This window comes from Periplaneta americana, chromosome 14, assembly GCF_040183065.1.
Source record: "Periplaneta americana isolate PAMFEO1 chromosome 14, P.americana_PAMFEO1_priV1, whole genome shotgun sequence".
NCBI lineage: Eukaryota > Metazoa > Arthropoda > Insecta > Blattodea > Blattidae > Periplaneta > Periplaneta americana.
This window is the reverse complement of record NC_091130.1, coordinates 23,264,157-23,273,770: the sequence shown is the minus strand read 5'-3', so window position 1 is coordinate 23,273,770 and position 9,614 is coordinate 23,264,157.

The following is a 9,614-nucleotide window of genomic DNA, read 5'->3' as shown; positions in this document are numbered from 1 at the left end:
GTGGATTCCATCTGTAGCAGCATTTCTGGATCTCTCTCACTGATCAATCTAAAGCTCTTCGGATGTCAATCCTTGATTGAAAGCGAATGCCTCGCTTCCACCCAACTTGCAGTAGTTCAGTATGGTAGGACTTCTATCCCACAGGCTTCTTATACAGTAATGCCCTAAAGCACTGAGTTGCATGTTTTTCTCTTGAAACTTGGATTTTTATGAAGCACCTTTGTTCGTACCTTTAGGGCTGTATTGTCTACTACAAATGAGAAACAGCCACTGTATTTATAAAATATGGCTACTTCGATACTTTCAGTATTGAAAATTTATGAAACAATCGCTGCTCTATTACGTAGTATAAGATGTCAATGATCACCGCTAAGAGCACTGATTTACAGCATTGTTGCCATTACTTATCGAATGCCCTAGTATATGTGAAGGTTAGGATTAGTAACTTTTACAAGAGTCAATGTTGTTTTGATATGGAAGAAAAAAGCCGCGAGCAGAGTATGTCTACATGCGTGTTTATTGGAAACGAAAAAGATAGTATTATAGTGAAAGTAGAAACGGTGAACCGGTGTCCACAATGTTTCAGAAAGAGTAGGAAGGAACGTGTAGACGACGAAAAAAAGAAAACGACATTAATTTTGCAAGATGTAGTAGCTATAAGTAACAATGCATCTGCATCAACTATAAATTTGCGAACTATAAATGATATGAATATAAAGAAAGACAGTGTTATAAAGGACCTTTATGCTCGACGATGCTGAATTGTAGAAATTATACACTTGGTAGCAGCCCTTTAATGGACCTCATTAAAGTACACCTATTCATTAAAGTTCAGGTGTTCCACCAATCGGAAAATACCATTGTAGCAATATGAAAGCGCAAGTATCGATTATTCTCGGATATGCAAACGAAAGACAACTATAAATCAGTAAATCACCTATATTTGAAATAAAGTCAGTTCTGTTACTATAATAATTAGCGTTAATTGTAAATAATATTCAAATAAATTCAATTTGTCATCTCGTTTTTCAATGTCTAATTCAATTTCAAGGTTATATCAAGATTAATGTTTATTTTACTCTCTAGATTATATCAAGGTCAATGTCGACATTTGTTTCTCGGAAAAAAATCAATACTTTTGCGTCTGCGCACACCTCACAATTTACGAAATATTGCACAAGGTCAGTTCCGCTCCTCAGTCAGATAAGAATAACATGAATACTTATGAATAATTTCAAGTTAGAAATATGGTCGAGCATAAAAAGTCGTATGAAACTTGACTACAATGGTAATTAAGACGCTCGTATGAAAATTATGAAACGAGCTCAAGCGAGTTTCATAAACATACTAGCGTCTTAATTACTACTATTATAGGCTCGTTGCGTAATGTACTATTAATAAACATATAATTAACAATAAGTCTGGTTACTTTTGTAATTTGTCTGACAGGCTATGGTACGAGCTTAAAATAGCCTATGTGAGCCCACTTGCAATTCATAAACAAACACTTTTCACGCAATCCAAGAGATTCCATAAATGTTATATCACCTTCTTCTTTACTCCCATGATTTAAGGGGTTAGGTACAGCTTGCAGCAGTAAAATTTTGGAAATATTAACTTTTTTTTCTCCATTACTGCGTCTTGTACAAAAATGAAAATTAGTATGTGTAAAGCACTGTCCTTCTGCTATATGATAAAAATATTTTTACGATTAAAAAAATTATTTTATTTTTTTTTTTTCAAAATTCAAAATGGTGCCAGTTCACTGTGCAGTGATGAAGCTTTTCCCTCATAACTCAAAAACTATCCAACATTCTGTGATGAAATTTTTTGTATGTTTTTATGCATGTCACAATTATCTACAATATGACGCAAAATTACTTCTCTACCTTGATAGATTGTCTGATAAAAATAAATTCATTTTAAAAAATGATCGCATATCAGTATTTTCTTCTAACACAAAATTAAAAAAATATATATTATTTATTAAGGAATGTAGTTGAAAGAGCATGATATTGTAAACATGAGTTTCAGCAATAAAATAAAAGAGAGAGAACATGAAAAATTTACCACGTTTATGAGTTATGAGGGAAAAGCTTCTTCACTGCACAGTGAACTGCCACCGTTTTGAATTTGAAAAGAGAAGATATAAATTACTTTTTTTTTAAATTGTAAAAATATTTTTTTTTTCATATAGTAGAAGGACAGTGTTTTACACATAGGAGTACCAATTTTAATTATTGTACAAGATACAGTAATTGAGGAAAAAAATGTTGAATATTTCCAAAAAGTTTACTGCTGTAAGCTGTACCTAATCCCTTTAGAAATGACACTGTGCAGTCGATAGGAATCAAAAGGGGATTTTTCTTTTGGAGGAAATTGTCTATCTTGTAATTTTGAAACATTTTTCTTCATAGAAACCGTCGAATATAGTTTCAATGTCGAGAAGAGGGCAATTTTATGTCAACGTACGAAACTATAAGCCTTTTATCGTTATTGAGTTTGAAAACAAAAATCGCGTGTGTTGCCGCAGTCACCCTATTCGCCAGACTTGGCAGAGTAAAACTTTTTCTTTTTTATTTCAAAAAATTAAAGCGCTAGCGAAACGAAGTTATTTTCTTGCTGCGGACAGCCATTAAAAAGCCTGTAGCGGGAGCACTGAAAAAATTCTAGACATGGTCTTCCACTACTTCTTCCGATAGGCCTACTTCACAAGTTCATAATCATGACATTCGTGTGGAATGTGTAATGTAGGAGGCTACCTTGCATAAATGATATTCAGATTATTGACACGTGGAATCACTATTTTTTTCCTATTATTAGCTACAAATTGCATTTACCACATTGTGTATAAATAATTACTATTCTTATATTATACAAGTTCTGAAGTAGTTGTTCAAATGTTCGTTTTTTTTTTCTCGCCTAAATACCTATCTTTTTCTTTCTCTGATGCGTTTTAATCTGTTGTGAAATAAATTGGTATGCTAGAAATTTATCTTCCGCCCATAAAACAAAGTTACGCACATTTTGGACGCGATTGCGCAGACGACGGGACAATAGTGAAACACGTTGCCATGACGACCACCTGCAGGAGTTGTAAACAAGAGAGAGAGGAGGCTAGACCGGTCCACTAATACAACTTAATTCACAGCCTGCCGTCATAATTATGCCAGGAAGCGACGCATATAAATCTTTTATGATTCGCCCTATGCTAGACTCTTCACACCTCGGGCGTCAACACAACAGCTGCTGCCATCTGCCATCGATTTCACTTAACTACATTGTTGCTATAAACATCATAACTATCACCATGCCCAGCGGTTACAACTTTGGTTTTCTACGCTAGAAATCTTGGTTCGAATGTCGTTGGACTCACAAAGATTTTTATTTTTAACGAAGACTTTGTTGGGGAAAGTTTTCTCGGGTAATCCCGTTTCCCCTACCATTATCATATAAATGTATTATCATTTATTCAGATTAAAGCACAATAATTATTCTGTAAGTCGCTACACAACTGCAGTAATACCACAGTCTAGTATATACAGTCACGAAGCTCAATATGTAATAAATATGCATCCATAGATAGTTGCTAACCACTAGGATCGCTACTATCCCCTCATTACAGGCAATGCGAAATAGTACCTCCACAGTCTATTGTTCCTGGCAACCTCAACAACTCAAGCTTCGTGACTGTATATACTAGACTGTGGTAATATAGAGCGAGGTTGCTCAGACGGTAATGTTTGAGACGGGAGGTCTCAGGTTCAAACCCCGTGGGCTGCCAATCTGACTCAGCTTTTTCATGATTTCCTTGCCACAAAGGCAAATGTCAGATTGAAAAATTATATACCACGATTCATTGTCGTTTTAATAATCAATATCATCAACATTAAAATGAGATCTAAATCAATTATATGAACACAAGCCATCTGTAGTACATAATATAAACATAAACTCATCTATAGTCAACTATACCCAAAGATCCTACACACGCGATATGACCACAGTCTAGTATATACAGTCGCGAAGCTCAATACGTAGTAAATATGTAAACATTAGATAGTTGCTCACCACTAGGATCGCTAATATCGCCTCATTACAGGCAATACAAAATAGAACCGTCACAGTCTATTGTTTCTAGCACCCTCAAAACTCAAGCTTCGTGACTGTATATAGTAGACTGTGATATGACCATAGATATTAAAGCATATATAAATATACAGTATATTAAACAGCAATATTATTTTGTTCAGAAATTTTCAATAATAATAATAATAATAATAATAATAATAATAATAATAATAATAATAATAATAATAATAGGTTTAATAATGCAATAGTTTTCTTTTACCCAAAACTAATTTTATTTTTCCTCAATATTCTACAGTAGGCCTATGTATTGCATCCCCCTCTGTCAGTTCATGTCGAAAACTGTCCACCCATTTCTCTTTTGGTCCCACTATTGTTTTCCGCTCTACCACCTACTATAAAGTTTTCCTTAATATGATTTGACGTGCTTTTATATGACGAAACCATTTTAATCTTCTATTACTTCTAAAATATTCTTTACCCGGAAATATCTAGTCTAGAGACGAGTTGGGTTGTCTGCTTGAAACCTGGATACTTGGAGAACCTTGGCTAGTGTGGGTTGAGAATACGTAGGCTCATCTGGGGTACACAGTAATAGTTCTTTCAAATAGTCGCAGTGCTATCATTTATCCTCACCCTATAGGATGATAAACTCTAATAATAATAATAATAATAATAATAATAATAATAATAATAATAATAATAATAATAATAATAATAATAATAATAATAACAACAACAATGATAATAGTAATAAACTTACTTACACCTCTTAAGGAACCCGCTAGTTCATTGCCGCCCTCACATAAGCCCGTCATCGGTCCCTATCCTGAGCAAGATTAATCCAGTCCCTACCATCATATCCCACCTCCCTCAAATCCACTTTAATTTTATACTTCCATCTACGTCTCGGCATTCCCAATGATCTTATTCCCTTCGGCCTCCCAACTAACACTCTATATGCATTTCTGGATTTCCCCATACCTACATGCTATATGCCCTGCCCATCTCAAACGTCTGGACTTAATGTTCCTAATTATGTCAGGTTAAGAATACAATGCGTGCAGCTCTGTGTTGTATAACTTTCTCCATTCTCCTGTAACTTAATCCCTCTTAGCCTCGAATATTTTCCTAAGAACCTTATTATCAAACACCCTTAATCTCTGTTCCTCTCTCAAAGTGAGAGTCCAAGTTTCACAACCATACAGAACAACGGGTAATATAACTGTTTTATAAATTCTAACTTTCAGATTTTTTGACAGCAGACTAGATGACAAAAACTTTTCAACCGAATAATAACAGTCATTTCCCATATTTATTCTGCGCTTAATTTCCTCCCGAGTGTCATTTATATTTGTTACTATTGCTCCAAGATATTTTAATTTTTCCACCTCTTCGAAGGATAAATCTCCAATTTCCAAATTTTCATTTCGTACAATATTCTGGTCACGAGACATACTCATATAGGCGTACTTTGTCTTTTCGGGGTTTACTTCCAAACCTATCGCTTTACTTGCTTCAAGTAAAATTCCCGTGTTTTCCCTAATCGTTTGTGAATTTTCTCCCAATATATTCACGTCATCCACATAGACAAGAAGCAGATGTAACCCGTTCAATTCCAAACCCATCTGTGTTATCCTGAACTTTCCTAATGGCATATCTAGAGCGAAGTTAAAAAGTGCATCTCCCTGCTTTAGCCCGCAGTGAATTGGAAAAGCATCAGGTAGGAACTGGCCTATATGGACTCTGCTGTAAGTTTCGCTGAGACACATTTTAATTAATCATACTAGTTTCTTGGGAATACCAAATTCAATAATGATATTATATAAAACTTCTCTCTTAACCGAATCATATGTTTTTTTGAAATCTATGAATAACTGATGTACTTTACTCTCATTATTTCTCCAATATCTGTCGAATTTAAAGAATCTTATCAGCAGTCGATCTGTTACGCCTAAAACCTCACTGATGATCCCCAATAATTTCATCTACGTAGGGAGTTAATCTTCTGAAAAGAATATTGGACAAAATTTTGTACGACGTCAACAAAAGCGATATTCCTCAAAAGTTACAACTGTTAGTCTTGTCCCTTTCTTAAGAAAAGGTATTATTGTTATTATTGTTATTATTATTATTATTATTATTTATTTATTTATTTATTTCTTCATCGTTTACATAATTTCTCAATTTCAGCATCTTGTGACTACTGTACAATCGTTATATAGTAAAGGCAAACCTAGTTTGTGGAACGTTCTGTGGCTGTCCTCCGTGTGGGTCGTGGTGTTGCTGTATAATTAAGAGGCCGGGCGTGCGATACCATCTCGATATCAATTAACAGCAACACCCGCTGCCAGCTGCTCCTAGCCTTGAAATATTGAGAGGAAGAACTCTGCACGCCTACCTTTGGTACGTACAGGTGAAGTCGTGGAGAAATCCTAGAACTTGGCTTCTAAAACATTGCAGGCACTGAAGGAAGAAGAAGAAGAATGGACAGGGTGAAAAGATAAATATGAGGAGAAATGAGGTTGAAAAGAAGACTATAAAATAGTGAAAAACAAGAAAATAAAACAGGGTGGAAAGATAAATATGACGAAGAATAAGGTTGAGAAGAAGACTATAAAATAGTGAAAAACGAGAAAATAAAACAGGGTGAAAGATAAATATGAAGAGGAATGAGGTTGAGAAGAAGACTATAAAATAGTGAAAAACAAGAAAATAAAACAGGGTGAAAGATAAATATGAGGAGAAATGAGGTTGAAAAGAAGACTATAAAATAGTGAAAAACAAGAAAATAAAACAGGGTGAAAGATAAATATGAGGAGGAATGAGGTTGAAAAGAAGACTATAAAATAGTGAAAAACAAGAAAATAAAACAGGGTGAAAGATAAATATGAGGAGAAATGAGGTTGAAAAGAAGACTATAAAATAGTGAAAAACAAGAAAATAAAACAGGGTGAAAGATAAATATGAGGAGGAATGAGTTGAGAAGAAGACTGTAAAATAGTGAAAAACAAGAAAATAAAACAGGATGAAAGCTAAATATGAGGAGAAATGAGGTTGAAAAGAAGACTATAAAATAGTGAAAAACAAGAAAATAAAACAGGGTGAAAGATAAATATGAGGAGAAAGGAGGTTGAAAAGAAGACTATAAAATAGTGAAAAACAAGAAAATAAAACAGGGTGAAAGATAAATATGAGGAGAAACGAGGTCGAAAAGAAGACTATAAAATAGTGAAAAAGAAGAAAATAAAACAGGGTGAAAGATAAATATGAGGAGAAATGAGGTTGAAAAGAAGACTATAAAATAATGAAAAACAAGAAAATAAAACAGGGTGAAAGATAAATATGAGGAGAAATGAGGTTGAAAAGAAGACTATAAAATAGTGAAAAACAAGAAAATAAAACAGGGTGAAAGATAAATATGAGGAGAAATGAGGTTGAAAAGAAGACTATAAAATAGTGAAAAAGAAGAAAATAAAACAGGGTGAAAGATAAATATGAGGAGAAATGAGGTTGAAAAGAAGACTATAAAATAGTGAAAAACAAGAAAATAAAACAGGGTGAAAGATAAATATGAGGAGAAATGAGGTTGAAAAGAAGACTATAAGATAGTGAAAAACAAGAAAATAAAACAGGGTGAAAAGATAAATATGAGGAGGAATGAGGTTGAAAAGAAAACTGTAAAATAATGAAAAACAACGAAATAAAACAGGGTGAAAAGATAAATATGAAGAGGAATGAGGTTGAAAAGAAGACTATAAAATAGTGAAAAACAAGAAAATAAAACAGGGTGAAAAATAAGTATGAGGAGAAATGAGGTTGAAAAGGAGACTGTAAAATAGTGAAAAACAAGAAAATAAAACAGGGTGAAAGATAAATGTGAGGAGAAACGAGGTCGAAAAGAAGACTATAAAATAGTGAAAAAGAAGAAAATAAAACAGGGTGAAAGATAAATATGAGGAGAAATGAGGTTGAAAAGAAGACTATAAAATAGTGAAAAACAAGAAAATAAAACAGGGTGAAAGATAAATATGAGGAGGAATGAGGTTGAAAAGAAGACTATAAAATAGTGAAAAAGAAGAAAATAAAACAGGGTGAAAGATAAATATGAGGAGAAATGAGGTTGAAAAGAAGACTATAAAATAGTGAAAAACAAGAAAATAAAACAGGGTGAAAGATAAATATGAGGAGGAATGAGGTTGAGAAGAAGACTATAAAATAGTGAAAAACAAGAAAATAAAACAGGGTGAAAAGATAAATATGAAGAGGAATAAGGTTGAAAAGAAAACTGTAAAATAATGAAAAACAACGAAATAAAACAGGGTGAAAAGATAAATATGAAGAGGAATGAGGTTGAAAAGAAAACTGGAAAATAATGAAAAACATGAATATAAAACAGGGTCAAAAGATAAATATGAAGAGGAATAAGGTTGAAAAAAATTGTAAAATAATGAAAAACAACGAAATAAAACAGTGTGAAAAGATCAATTTGAGGAGGAATGAAGTTGAAAAGAAGACTATAAAATAGTGAAAAACAAGAAAATAAAAGAAGGAGTAAGAAAAATGATATAAAAAGGGAAAGGAAATGATGTACAGTAAAAAGATAGAAATGTGGAAGAAGATGGAGGGAAGGAAATAAAATCAGAAGTATTGTATAGTATTTTATTGTATTTATGTTTTACATTCCAATGGTATTTGTACATCGCTTCACAGCTAGAATAAGCAATATGTCAAAGTATCTTAATAGTACTACAAAGACTTAATTGTCACAGTCTAGTTAAAATATATACAGAAGGGTTTTACAATGTACTAGTACAATACAACGGGTTTTGAAGTACGTTTTTCGTAAAAACTATTAGCTTTAGGACTCATTTTATTGAACATCATTCCTCAAAATGTTAGACCCTTTTTAACACTGTATATTTTTGGTGTACTCAGTTTGTAGAGAAATTGATTGCGGACTGGAAGGTCCCGGGTTCAATACCAAATAATGGTGGGACTTATCTCATTGCTGAAACTTCCAGAACGGCCCCGATGTTCATTCGATCTCCTGTCAAATTGAAAGTATCGGTTCTTTCTCAGGGGTAAAAGGCAATCGGAATATAAAGGGATTATCTTTTATCAAAATCATTGACAACAAAATTGCTCATAATGTCTTGATATATAGTTCGTGTGAAGTAATGAAGCACGTTCCGTTTCACTTCATTTATAATACCGTATATCTGGCATCAATCTCCGGTCCATGTGATGCGTAGCCGTCCGTCGCGTTTATTAGAATAATAGAAGGAGAATCGGGGCTGCTGAACTACTACAACTTAGCATCATAAATACAAGTTGGACTTAACGATATTGGAATCTGACACTTTTGCTAGGGATACTCAGTGGAGACCTTCGAGATGTGTGCATGAGGTCAGGATCGCTGCCTCACTTCCGTTGATTACAGCCACAAAAACTGTCTCCATCCAGCCTGCCGGTCGGCGACCACACCTTGCAGCCTTATTTATCGCCCTGGTACACGAACAGGC